At 39.0% G+C, this 14,455-nt stretch overlaps 1 pseudogene; it reads right to left on the bottom strand.

Annotated features, from left to right (window-relative positions):
• Positions 1-6,243: 6,243 nt before the first annotated feature.
• On the bottom strand, positions 6,244-7,930 carry LOC104997983 (annotated as a pseudogene).
• Between the last annotated feature and the right edge of the window lie 6,525 nt (positions 7,931-14,455).

Genomic DNA, 14,455 nt, shown 5'->3' with positions numbered 1-14,455 from the left:
TGACACTGTTTCCACTGTTTCCCCATCTATTTCGTATGAAGTGATGGGACTAGATGCCATGATCTTAGTTTTCTGAATGTTGAGCTTTAAGCCAACTTTTTCACTCTCCTCTTTCACTTTCATCAAGAGGCTTTTTAGTTCCTCTTCACTTTCTGCCATAAGGGTGGTGTCACCTGCATATCTGAGGTTATTGATATTTCTCCCGGCAATCGTGATTCCAGCCTGTGCTTCTTCCAGCCCAGCGTTTCTCATGATGTAATCTGCATATAAGTTAAATAAGCAGGGTGACAATATACAGCCTTGATGTATTCCTTTTCCTATTTGGAACCAGTCTGTTCCATGTCCAGTTCTAAATGTGGCTTCCTGACCTGCCTTTAGGTTCCTCAAGAGGCAGGTCAGGTGGTCTGGTATTCCCATCTCTTTCAGAATTTTCCACAGTTTATTGTGATCCACACAGTCAAAGGCTTTGGCATAGTCAATAAAGCAGAAGTAGATGTTTTTCTGGAACTCTCTTGCTTTTTCCATGATCCAGTGGATGCTGGCCATTTGATCTCTGGTTCCTCTGCCTTTTCTAAAACCAGCTTGAACATCAGGAATTTCACGGTTCACATATTGCTAAAGCGTGGCTTGGAGAATTTTGAGCATTACTTTACTAGCGTGTGAGATGAGTGCAATTTTGCAGTAGTTTGAGCATTCTTTGGCATTGCCTTTCTTTGGGATTGGAATGAAATCTGACCTTTTCCAGTTCTGTGGCCACTGTTGAGTTTTCCAAATTTGCTGGCGTATTGAGTGTAACACTTTCACAGCATCATCTTTCAGGATTTGAAATAGCTCAACTGGAATTCCATCACCTCCACTAGCTTTGTTTGTAGTGATGCTTACTAAGGCCCACTTGACTTCACATTCCAGGATGTCTAGCTCTAGGTGAGTGATCACACCATTGTGATTATCTTGGTCATGAAAATCTTTTTTGTACAGTTCTTCTGTGTCTTCTTGTCACATCTTTTAAATATCTTCTGGACAGAAATGGTGTGGTCTTAACAGAGGCAGAGGATATTAAGAAGAGGTGACAACTGCAGTTGTCTTTCTATGACCAACAGCAGCAAGCTCTGCCTGGCTGAGCTAATGTAGTCAAAGAGAAAATACAGCTATCACCCTGGATGCTGCCAGGAGTACGGTTATCTCTACTAACACACACAGTGTTTACCCTAAACCAGACATGTAAAACATTCTCTTTCATTATTTCATTTAATACTTACAGGAATTCTAATTTGTAGGTGTTATTATTATGATTACTACTATTATTATTATTCTGGGAATTTTATAGATATTCCATTCAATTTACCAAATAGTTAAGAAGTACCTACTCTCTCCAGGCATAGTTTCGGGCATGAGGATTACAACAGAGAACAACTAGACAAGGGTCCTGTTCACATCTTGAGTCTGGAATGGGAAGGCAGACCAGCAATTTAACAAGATAATTTCAGAAGGGTATATGTTCTTAAACAATAATCTGTCTTGATTCAGTTGGTCAAAGAAAGTCTTTTGAGGAGTAATTTATTTAAGACCTGAATGGTTCGAAAGAAGTAAGCAGGCACATATTTAGAAACAGGTATTTCCAAGGCGAGATGCTGTCCAGTGCAATGTCCTAAGTCAGGGTAAAGCTTAGTAGAAACAGATGATGAGGGTGACTGGATCATAGCAAGGAAACCAGAGATTAATACTAGATAAAGCTGAAAAGCCAAACAGTGTGCAGTATACGTTGGATATTAAATTAATGCGATTCGGTGGTGGTAGGGGGACACAGTTTATTCCATAACATACTCCCAACCACAACATAGTGAGAAAAGATAAGTAAAAAATCTTAAAGCAGTTAAGGGAAAGAAAACAGATATTACTTCAAAAAGCAATAGTTTAATAACAGACTCTTCAACAGGTAACAATGGAAGTGGGAAGCCAGTGGATAATATTAAGTTGAACTGTATGATAGTGCTATTTTTGTACATTAAAAGTTGTCAAACACCATCAATTTCATATGATTTAAACAAATACCTTTAAAGTGAAGAAATGCAATAACTGCCAAGCTGTGCTATGCTGTGCTTAGTCGCTCAGTCGTGTCTGACTCTGTGAACCCGTGGACTCTAGCCTGCCAGGCTCCTCTGCACATGGGGGTTCTCTAGGCAAGAACATTGGAGTGGGTTGCCATGCCTTCCTCCAGGAGATCTTCCCAACCCAGGGTTCAAACCCAGGTCTCCCACATTACAGGAAGATTTTTTTTTTTTTTTTTTACCGTCTGAGCCACCAGGGAAGCCCAAAATTGTCAAACATCATCAATTTCTTATGATTTAACCAAATATCTGTAAAGTGAATAAAAGCAGTAACTGCCAAGCTAGAATTCTATAACCATTAAACATGTCCTTCAAGATATATGGGAAAATAAAGACATTTTTAAACATTCATTAGGAATGTTGAGTGTCTCAAGTTGAAGGCAAATGATTCCAGATGAGATGTATAATATGTGAAAGAAATAAAGAACAAAGAAAAGTATTAATATGTGAGTGAATGTAAACAAATATTGACTGTACAGAACAGTAATAATATCAAACTGAAGTTAAAAAATTTTAAATATTAGATAAAAATAATTCATTTATATTTTCTAATGAAGTCAGTGGAATTAAGATTTGTAAGGACTTCATATTATTTAGGAAGAGAATAGTGGTTTCAATTAAATTTAGACTTTGATAAAGTGTATGATTTCCATGTTTATCAGTGAGGTTGAACACCTTCTTGTATGTCTTTGAAAATTTGGATTTTCTCTTTGACAATGAGCTGATTAAAGTTTTGTGCCCATTTTTATGTTGGGGAATCTGTCATTTTCTTTTCAGTTTGTTAACTGTCTTTATGTTTTATGCAACTTCTCTCTCTATATATATCTCAAAAAATGAATTACAAAAATGTAGGGAGGTAAGAATTAATGTTGATTGAAGATCTATTTATATATCTACTATTTTGTGAAATCTGGTAAAATATCCATCATCATTCCTGTTGTGAAGACTGCAGTTGAGCCTTTAGGAATTTAATTCAGTACCCGAGTTCATGCAGTTTGTGAAGACCAGTGAGTGACCTTCAGCTCTGATTCCCACTGTGTTTGTCCACTTGTCCAAACCAAAGAGTTAAAAGTTCATCTGATTAATATATCTGGAATATTGTGTACAATTCTAAGCATTGCACATTAAAGAATATTTAAGGATTCGACATAATTGGAAAATCATAGTTAATATATAAGGAGAGCAAACCAGCAAATCCTAAAGGAAATTAACCCTGAATATTCATTGGAAGAACTGTTGCAAAGCTGAAACGCCAATGTTTTGGCCACCTGATGTAAAGAGCTGACTAATTGGAAAAGGCCCTGATGCTGGAAAAGATTGATGGCAAGAGGAGAAGAGGGCAGCAAGATGGTTGGATAACAAAATGATTCATTGAACATGAATTTGGGCAAACTCCTGGAGATAGTGGAGGACAGAGGAGCCTGGCATGTTGAAGTCCATGGAATTGCAGAGTTGGACACAACCTAACAACTGAAAAATGACAACAAAGCTAATATATTAATGTTGAGACCTTTAAACTAAATCATGTACATTTTAAGGCTTCTTTCCATAAAAGAAAACGTAGAGGAATATGGGGAAAGGGAGAGAGAGGATAGTGTTGTTTTTCATGACATATCCTCAAAAATTTGGAGGACAGTGGTATGAAAGAAATAATGAATATGTACTATATTAGCAATACCAAATTACTCTCTTTAATGGGATGTAAATACAGTGCCTAGTCTAGAACCATGTGCCTTAAGGGCCTATGGACATGTTTGGGTTTCGGGAAAAAATTAGTGCTAAAATATGAAAAGAAAACAGAAAAATCAAAGTTAAGTAGAAGTCCACAAAATCTAACATTATTAAGATTACAGATAGACCAAATTTTATTAAGATTAAATTTTTATTTGCAAAAATGTGATTTAAATCAGGAAAGATCTTTAATAGGTTTACTGAATGTACAAACATGTATGCTCACTGTTCCAGTGCCACAGCTTTGAGTCCTAAAATAGATTCTGATAAATTTTATTTTGTGTGATCTCCATTAAATATATGTAATTGGTAGATTTATTATATTATATACTGTCCTATCAAATATGTTTTCAATAGAAGGGAACTTCTATTTAACCAGGTTTTGAAATAAGAATTGACATATTTAAAGAAAATTTTACATGTCTGATAATTGGAAAAATTTACCATACACTGGATTCTGGCTCAATAATTCCAGGACTCATTTATTCTCTTCTACCACATACCTCCATGGCTGATGCTTATGTCTCATTCATTATTATTCTAGAGCCTCCAACCCTGATCACTCATATGGCAATTCTAGGTGAGTTTGCTTGTGAGATGGATGAGTTCTAGAAGCTGTTTGTAAAGTAAGTTAACTCAGTGGGCTTCTCTGGTGGCTTGGTGGTAAAGAATCCACCTGCCAATTCAGGATACCAGGTTTCGATCCCTGGGCTGGGAAGATCCCCTGGAGAAGGAAATGGGAACCCACTTTAGTATCTTGCTTGGAGAATCCCATGGACAGAGGAGCCTGGCGGGCTACAGTCCATAAGGTCACAAAAGAGTTGAATATGAGTAGCGACTAAAACAACAACAAGAAGTTAATCCAGTAGGCTTAGGGTGTTCAAACCCTGCACATTCCAGACAAAGAAGTGGTTCCTGACTAGCTTCTGTGAAATAACCTCTAAGTCCCTGGAATATATTGTCTGAGAAGAGTGTCTTTGTATATCTTAGGCTTTGGGCCACACCAAACAGCTCACATTAATGAAAATTTATGGTGGTTGTCTGCTTTTGTTTACCTAGGGCTCTGGGCCAGGGCTCTGTGTCAGTTTCATCTCTGGAGGGTTTAGAGACTGAATAGTTAAGCTCTGTCATGTGGACACTCCATGCATATGAGATTGTCCTCTGGTAAATTACTCTGGATGTCAAGACCCAGGAAAGTTTCACTGATTGGCAATATTTTGTAAATGTTGTAAATACCTTCAGAATGGGGACAGCAATTGTAACTAGCTTCTGGGTAGTTATAATGATTAAATGAGATAGTGTGTGTCATATGCTTAGTATAGTGACTGACACTGTTCTAATTAGAACTGTATAAATCCCACGGATGGAGGCGCCTGGTAGGCTGCAATCCATGGGGTCATGAAGAATTGGACATGACTGAGCGACTTCACTTTTCACTTTCATGCATTGGAGAAGGAAATGACAACCCACTCCAGTGTTCTTGCCTGGAGAATCCCAGGGACGGGGTAGCCTGTCGTCTATGGGGTCGCACAGAGTCGGACACAACTGAAGTGACTTGGCGGCAGCAGCAGCAGAGCTTGTTAAATAAAACTAAGGGCTTCCCTCATGGCTCAGACAGTAAAAAATCCACCTGCAATGTGGGAGACCTGGGTTCTATCCCTGGGTTTGCAGAATCCCCTGGGGAAGGGAATGGCTACCAACTCCAGTATTCTTGCCTGGAGATTTCCATGGACAGAGGAGCCTGACAGGGGCTACAGTCCATGGGATTGCAAAGAGTCAGACACAACTGAGCAACTTCACTTCATTTCACTTCACAGGAATGTCAGAGGTTGGAACTTGCAAGCCTATATCGAGCATTGGAGTAGGGGAGATGAGGTTAAAACAGTCAAGAGGCAAAGAGATCTGGAGCAAATAAATAAATAAAACAAGTATTGATGTATACTCATGCACATAGCTAGGCAAAGGACAAAGCAGAGGAAGAAATTGGTTTGGTTTAAGACATAGACCCTAGTCTAAGCAAAAGTTTTAGAAATTCACCTTGTTGGGTTCTGACCAATGAGTGAGTGAGTGAGTGAAATCGCTCAGTCGTGTCTGACTCTTTGTGACCTTGTGGACTGTAGCCTCCCAGGTTCCTCCTTCCATGGGATTCTCCAGGAAAGAATACCGGAGTGGGTTGCCATTTCCTTCTCCAGGGGATCTTCCCGACCCAGGGATCGAACCCAGGTCTCCCGCATTGCAGGCAGACGCTTTACCGTCTGAACTAAAGGGTTTAGAGGCCGTCAAATGGACATGACCTATAAAGGCAATTTTCATGGTTTTACATAGAAATGACCTCTAATGGAAGAGAACACAAATGGGAACTATTTGAGATACATTTCTATGTATAATGTAGTTTGCACATAATTCAGCATTTTAAATGAGCACTCTGCAACCGAGACCAAATATCAATCATCTCTTGAGGTTTTCTACTAGGAATCTACATAGGAACAAATGTTACTCCTGCTTTTCTCTTCTATATCAAATGTCCTGAAGCCTTTGTGTCTCTCTGGAGCGAGGCCGAGTTTCTGAAGGCATATTCCAGTATAAACATCATCGGTGGGGTAGAGAAGGACCTGGTCAGTTACATTGTACAGTCTCAGGGCCAGGTGACCGGAGTAGAGGAATCGCCTCCTCCTGCATAAGGTGGGTAGACGCCAGTGTAAACAACTTCCGGAATGTAGTACTTGAGTTTCTTATCCCGATGAGGTCCAGCATTATGAATCACGTCACCAATAAACAAATCTTTGGCTTTGTTCCCGGATAAGCTATTCAAGTAATTCAGGAGATGATGGGTGTTCACAAAAACCTCATCATCGCCCTTGAACACAAACTCGGCATTTGGGCAGGAAGTGCTCACCCACCTGAGAAAGAGTACTTCTTTCAGACACAAGTTGAAGAATGCATCTCTAGTTCCACAAAAGAATGTCTTGGTGCTTCTCACTCTCAAATTTCAGCATATCTGAAAGGTCAGGATGGTTGTCCTCTGCGGGGGTCTGGCCCAGTAAGAAGACTTGCACCACCGTTTGGTTCCCCACATTGGTTTCTTTGCTCCAAGATTCCCGAATCGCTTGCTTTCTATTGAAATGTGAAGTTAGGGACTTAATCGCCAGCAATAAGAAGTAATAATACCTAAAGAAAGGTTCTGGAAGATATCTGACCCTCCTCGGGCATATTGGAACAAGGTACAAGAAAAGATGAACAGGAGGTTCAATCCCAGTTTGAACACATTAGCCAATCAGACAGGAGAAGCATAGGGTTCTCCAATACAAGCCATCTAAATTACAGTCAACTTGACCTGAGGGTCATGTCAGCAGTTTCAGGTTTCGACAGTTTGCCAGACAGATTTAAAGATTTTCTCCTATATTTGAGATGTCGAAATTATTCTGACCAATATAAAAGTAGAATTAAAACTATAGAACCTGGCAAATAATATCCTCTTGTCCTTTCCTTATATTTCATTTTTCACTATATTGTTTTTTTTTAAATTTTTATTTTATACTGTGATATAGTTGATTAGCAATGTAACTTCAGGTGTACAGCAAACTCATTCAGTTGTACATATACTGGTATCTATTCTTTTTAAAATTCTTTTCCCATTTAGGTTATAACAGAGTATTAAGCAGAATTCCCTGCGCTATACTGATTGTTGATTATCTATTTTAAATATAGCAGTGTGTACATGAAGAAGGAAATCACAACCCAACCCACTTCAGTATACTTGCCTGGGAAATCCAGGGACAGAAGGGCCTGGTGGCCTAGTCAGTGGAGTCACAAAGAATCAGACATGACTTAGAGACTAAACAGAGGCAACGTGTGTACAGGACATTATATTTCATTTTGCAGAAAGTTTTCTGAAGCTGTGGCTGCACCAGTGGTGACTCTGGTGAACAGAGTGTTGCCCTTCTTACCAAGGCTGTGTTAAGTGCCCGAGATATCTACACAAATACAGTGACTTAGTTATACACAAGCAGCTTCAAAAGGACCTCCCTATTTATCTGCCCTTCAATTATCTTTTTCACTCCAATCCTTTTAGGTTCTGGAGCTTCTACCATTCTGGAACATGGTAAAACGAGACACCGTGATCCCTCCATTTGTTGTGGAGTTTATAATTAAGTCTTCATAAAGCTGAAGAAGTAGTGTGTGTGTGTGTGAGTGTGTGTGTGTGTGTGTTGCTCAGTTGTGCCCACTGTTTGCGACCCCATGGACTACAGCCTGCCAGGCTCCTCTGTCCATGGAATTCTCCAGGCAAGAATACTAAAGTGGGTAGCCATTTCTTTATTTAGGGGATCTTCCCAACTCAGGGATCGAACCTGGGCCTCCTGCATTGCAGGCAGATTTTTTACTGTCCAAGCCACCAGGAAAGCCTGAAGAAGGAATAGTCTCACAATTTAAGGAAAGCAGGGATTTTTTTGTAGGGCAATTGAGAAATGTTACTCTACAAATCTAAGGTCATTACAAGTGTTTAAGAAACTGCTAGACACTAAACATTTCCTCTGGTCACTGGGTATCACTATCTTATTGGGTAGCAACTATGAATTTTGCAGGATAAGCCTTATAGCTAGCTGATCATTGACTCTCTTCCTATCTTATTGAATGCATGCTCATCTTTTTTACTTCCTAAATATTTATTATAGTATATATGTATTAGCTCTTGATTCCTTAAGTGTATGTTTTCTGGGCTCTCATTTCTTCCAGGTGATTAAATCATGCTTCTTCCTTAATTCCTGGGGCTTTCCTGTGAGTAGAAGAGAGAAAGAAGTAAGTTCAAAGTAAAACAGACAATTACCTCTATTCATCCACCAAAAGTCAGAAAAAGAGAGGAATTCTCCTTCGAATTGGAACACTCCATCTCATAGTAAGAGTGAGAACAGAGACTGCATCTTTTGTGTGTTCTTTTCGTGTGCTTCCCAACCGTCAAGTGGCCTGAAACTGTTTCTTCACGGAAAGTATTCACTCTCTCAAAACCAAGACAGGGACACAGAGGCTCACAGTCTAGTAAAGTACAGAAACTGAACAGATGGAAATTTCTTTCATTTAATTGGGTTCACAGGCTCTGAGGGAAGGCAGAAAAAGTAATTTGAAGGAGGTCAATCTGGGAAGAAATCTTTTTTCATGGTAAGAGGGAATGAATTTACCATGTAAGAAATCTCATAAATATTAAGACCTGTACCCTAAGAAATACTATCTAGTGTCAGGAACATCAGTTATGTCTCCTAACATTCAAGAGGAACAAAAAAATCCCTTGAATTTAAGGAAGTCCTCCTTATTTCAGATTTAATCTTTAAATCTGTGAAGTTATGGTTCAGATGGAATCGGTGGTGGCCATAAAATGTGTCTGCATAAGGAGGTATCTACTTAGGCTGATAGATTATGATGTCAAGCTTAAAGATCATGGGTTCTGCTATTCTTTAACCAATCCCCCTCTCATAGGTTTGTTTGTGAAAATCAGATTATCAAAAAAAGAAAACCTTATGTCTTGAAATGGCAAATGTAGAGACTGTGAGTTGGAGTCCCAGTCTTTTTTTAAAAATTAATTAAGTAGACTGCATCATGGCATGCAGGATATTTCATCGTGGTGCACAACTCTCTAGGTGCGGCACACAAACTCTCTAGTTGTGGTATTCAGGCTTCAGAATGTGCAGACTTTGTAGTTGTGGTGTGCAGGCTTAGATGCTCTGTGGCTTCTGGGATCTTAGTTCCCTGACCAAGGCTTGAACCTGAGTCCCCTGCATTGCAAAGTGGATTCTTAACCACTAGACACCAGGGAAGTTCCTAGAATCCCATTCTTTATAAATAAACTGCGCAGGCTGCCTAGTTATTTAATGCCCTCCAATTTCTCACCTATAAAATCTAGGATCTAAACTCATCATATATAATAAATCTTAGAAACCTAATTATGAAAGGATCTTACATCACTGTTGAGCTTTAGGATGGAAATCCCTCACTCACTCTCATGGAAATCATACAAAATTACAAAGGAGGATAAAAAATTAAATTCTATTCTTTATGTATGTTAGCATCTAACACCTGCCTTGGGTCATTTTTCGGACCTCCCTTGTGGTGCTAGTGGTAAAGAACCCTCTTGCCGACGCAGGAGATGTAAGAGAGAGATGCAGTTTTGATCCCTGGGTTGGGAAGATCCCCTGAAGGAAGGCACGGTAGCCCACTCTAGTATTCTTACACGGAGAATCCCCATGGACAGAGGAACATGACAGGCTACAGTCCATGGGGTTGCAGAGAGTCAGACACGACTGAAGTGACAGCATGCATTGAGAACAATTTTTTTTCTAGCTGGAAATACAACATATTTCTCCAATTCTTTTTTTTTATTTAATTTTTTTAAACTTTACAATATTGTATTGGTTTTGCCATACATCAACATGAATCCACCATGGGTGTACACGTGCTCTCCATCCTGAACCCCCCTCGCACCATCCCTCTGGGTCATCCCAGTGCACCAGCCCCAAGCATCCTGTATCCTGCATTGAACCTGGACTGGTGATTCATTTCTTATATGATATTATACATGTTTCAATGCTATTCTCCCAAATCATCACCCCCTCTCCCTCTTCCACACAGTCCAAAAGACTGTTCTATACATCTGTGTCTCTTTTGCTGTCTCGCATACAGGGTTATCATTACCATCTTTCTAAATTCCATATATATGCGTTAGTATACTGTATTGGTGTTTTTCTTTCTGGCTTACTTCACTCTGTATAATAGGCCCCAGTTTCATCCACCTCATTAGAACTGATTCAAATGTATTCTTTTTAATGGCTGAGTAATACTCCATTGTGTATATGTACCACAGCTTTCTTATCCATTCATCTGCTGATGGACATCTAGGTTGCTTCCATGTCCTGGCTATTATAAACAGTGCTGCGATGAACACTGGGGTACACGTGTCTCTTTCCCTTCTGGTATCCTCAGTGTGTATGCCCAGCAGTGGGATTGCTGGGTCATAAGGCAGTTCTATTTCCAGTTTTTTAAGGAATCTCCACACTGTTCTCCATAGTGGCTGTACTAGTTTGCATTCCCACCAACAGTGTAAGAGGGTTCCCTTTTCTCCACACCCTCTCCAGCATTTATTGCTTGTAGACTCTCCAATTCTTTCCTTTGATATTTTAATTTTAAGGTTAAATTTTCTAGTGAAAATACTTTACATAAAGTTTAAAAATGTTTTGTAAAGAGTTCTTGAGATAACCGATATTTCACAAAAAGGAGTGGAATAAATGTTTCTAATGCCAATCTAAGAGATGGTTAAAAGCACAGTAACAATTCTCAATGCGTCATTCATTAAAATGAATTGTAGATAGTTTGTAAGTTAATTGAAACTATATCTTTAAGTGATTCTCATATTTATCACTTTAATACCAAACATTTTTTGAAATGAAAGCAGATTCTTTACCAGCTGAGCCACAAGGGAAGCCCGAAATGAAACCACTCACTACATTTTCTGTTGAAGTCCATTGGTCATTAATTTCTTATTGATAACTGACAACTTGTAGTTATTGCTATGATCCCAAGTTATTTTTAATGCTCTTGTTCAAAGATGTACTCTGGGTCATTTCTTGATCTTATTTAAATGGCCAGGTTCCTAAGTTTATTGCCTTAAGTGGGCTCCTTGTTATTTTTTGTTTCTCCTCTTGCTACTAGTCATTACTATTAGATGTTACTTCTCATTGCTATGGTGTACCTTCTTGTACTCTACATTTCTTTTTAATTTGTTGTATGTAAACTTCTATAGACCAAGAGTCTCCAAGTTAATGAAACTAGTTGAATAAGATCAACTTTTACAAAAAAATTTTAGGCTTGAAATTCAAGATGGGGAAGAGACATGTTAAGGAATGTTCCATGATGAAATGGGTTCTGACTGAGACATAGAAATAAAGAAGAGCATGCTCACAGAAGTGGTGATGGCATCAGTCAGAGGAAAAAGAATCTTCACAAATAACATGCTCAGTTACATGCTTCAGGGGCAGCATGCAAATAATGAGGATGCAAAACGTTTGTATTTGAGGAACACAGCAGTTGCACTCAAGTTATGTAAATGTAAATATAGTTTCTTATTTATAACTTTTGAAAACTAAGAGGATAACTAGTTCCTCTCTTTTGTAAGTAGCCCAGGGTCCCTTTAAATATAAATAAATGTAGAAGTAGTAATGAGGAGGAGCTGGGATAAAGTCACTACATGTTCATCAAAAACTATCTAAGGAGCATCTGCTGTGGGGAGGTACTTTGCCAGGCATTAGTGGTGGAGCTAGTGGTAAAGAACCCGCCTGCCAATGTAGGAGACAAAAGAGACTTGGGTTTAATCCTTGGGTTCTTGAAGATCCCCTGGAGTAGAAATGGCAACCCATTCCAGTATTCTTGCCTAGAAAATTCCCTGGGCAGAGGAGCCTGGGCAGGCTACAATCCATAGGTCTGCAGAGTCAGCAGACAGCTGCACAGTGAATGAGGCAGGCCTATTCCCCTCCCTCCTGAAACTTCCTGACACTTTGAGGGATGCTAAAAAACAATGTAACATTACAGGGAGCTAAGTGAGGAGTATATGGAAATTCTCTGAACTATTTTGAAACTGCTATAGAAGTCTGAAATTTGTTCAAAAGAGAAAAAAAAAGTATAAGGACATTTATGTCAGGACAAATTCAGGATGTATAGGAATATTTGATGAATGAAGAAAATCTGGTGGCCTGGGAAAGAAAGGGGTCAATTAAATCCAGATAGAGTAAGTAGTGTTCTTGCCTGGAGAATCCCAGGGACGGGGGAGCCTGGTGAGCTGCCATCTATGGGGTCGCACAGAGTCGGACACAACTGAAGCGACTTAGCAGCAGCAGCAGCAGCAGAGTAAGTAGTATATAGAATGGGTCTGTGGTGGGGGACAGTGTTTGGTGTATAAGTGACAATGGCATTTAAGATGATGGAGCATACAGAGTGAGAGGTGAGGAGATGCCAGCCCACTTGACCATCCCATCATGGATCACTACTCTAACAACAAGGATGCTGTCAACAAGGTTTTTTGAAAACCAGAGGTGCTGATTTTTAACATATAATCTTGGCTAAGTGCTGAAGAATTGATGCTTTCAAATTGTGCTGCTGGAGAAGACTCTTGAGAGTCCCTTGGACAGCCAAGAGATCAAATCTGTCAATCCTAAAGGAAATCAACCCTGAATATTCATTGGAAGGGCTGATGCTGAAGCTACAATACTTTGGTCACCTGATACAAAAGGCTGACTCATTGGAAAAGACCCTGATGCTAGCAAAGATTGAAAGGAAATGGAGAAGAGGACAACAGAGGATGGGATGGTTGGGTGGCATCACCATCTCAATGGACAAGAGTTTGAACAAACTCTGGGAGATAGTGAAGGACAGGGAAACCTGGTGCACTGCAGTTCATGGGGTATCAAGGAGTTGGACATGACTTAGTGACTGAATAAACAACAAAACCTTGGTCTGATCCTTTTTCCTGAGTTACTGACATAAAGCTTCTGCTCAGCCAAGCTTTATATTACACTTTACCCACTCCCCTGCTCTGATAGCCAAGCAACTAGATTTTTCCAGTAGAATGTTTGGTTATAGGAAATTGTGAGTTATCACATGGAAGATGCTCTCCTATCATGCAACCCCTAGTGTGTGAACTCACTAACATTTTGCTTTTATTTATTCTAGTATCTAGTGTTGCCTTAACTAACAGAGATATTAACTGGAAACTTTTTAGAGTCTTTTGTTGAGAATCCTGAAGTTTCTAGATCATCCAAAAAACCCTGGGTGTATAGATCTTTGTTCTTACTCATTCAGGCATGCTTATCTTTTTCTTTAACAATTATTTGTTGAGTGTCAACTGTAAGTAGGAAAGACAACATAGTAAAGTAGAAAGGCCCTTGAATTGGGGATGGATGAGCAGCATTCAGGCCCTCTCACTCACTGCTAGCTATATAATATTACATAGCTTACTCATCCTGAACCCCAGTTTTGCTTGACGTATTGTGAATAGTAAGTGAAGTCAGTATATAGATTTTTAGGTTTTGCAAATATTTCTATTATTTATTTTTTCAAAGAACTCTTTATTTGATGTATGTTATCTCAGTGCACTCCCTTTTTACTGACACTAACATTTTATAAATAACAAGTCTCAAATTGGTGATGTTAAGAAATTTTACTAAAGTCATAAGGCTGATAAATATCGTAGCCAGGATCTTTATATAGGTTTTTTTTTTTTTTGACTCAAAATCACATGCTCATTCCTTTTCTCAAAAGCATCTCGTCATTTATAGTACATGAGTATAATATCAGGAAAAATGTAAAAAGATTACATGAAAACTGGCTTGATCTATTTTCCTTTCTGAGTTTTTAGCCTCAATTTTTATTGGCCTTCACCTCATTTGATTATGGTCAAAACTACATGAAAAAAAAAAACTGTTCTTAAGTCTCTTTATGTGCCTACAGCTTATAGGAAGTGCAGTTACAAGAGGGATAAGAAGTTGGGTAGGGGGTATGTGAGGTTCATTATACTAGTCTCTACTTATTGAATGATTTAAACTTTGTAATCAAAAGTATATAAAACCTTTATATACAGA

This window comes from Bison bison, unplaced genomic scaffold (genome assembly GCF_000754665.1).
Source record: "Bison bison bison isolate TAMUID 2011002044 unplaced genomic scaffold, Bison_UMD1.0 scf7180017864318, whole genome shotgun sequence".
NCBI classification, from domain to species: domain Eukaryota; kingdom Metazoa; phylum Chordata; class Mammalia; order Artiodactyla; family Bovidae; genus Bison; species Bison bison.
The sequence above is the reverse complement of the archived record's forward strand: the minus strand, read 5'-3'. Positions and strand labels throughout refer to the sequence as shown.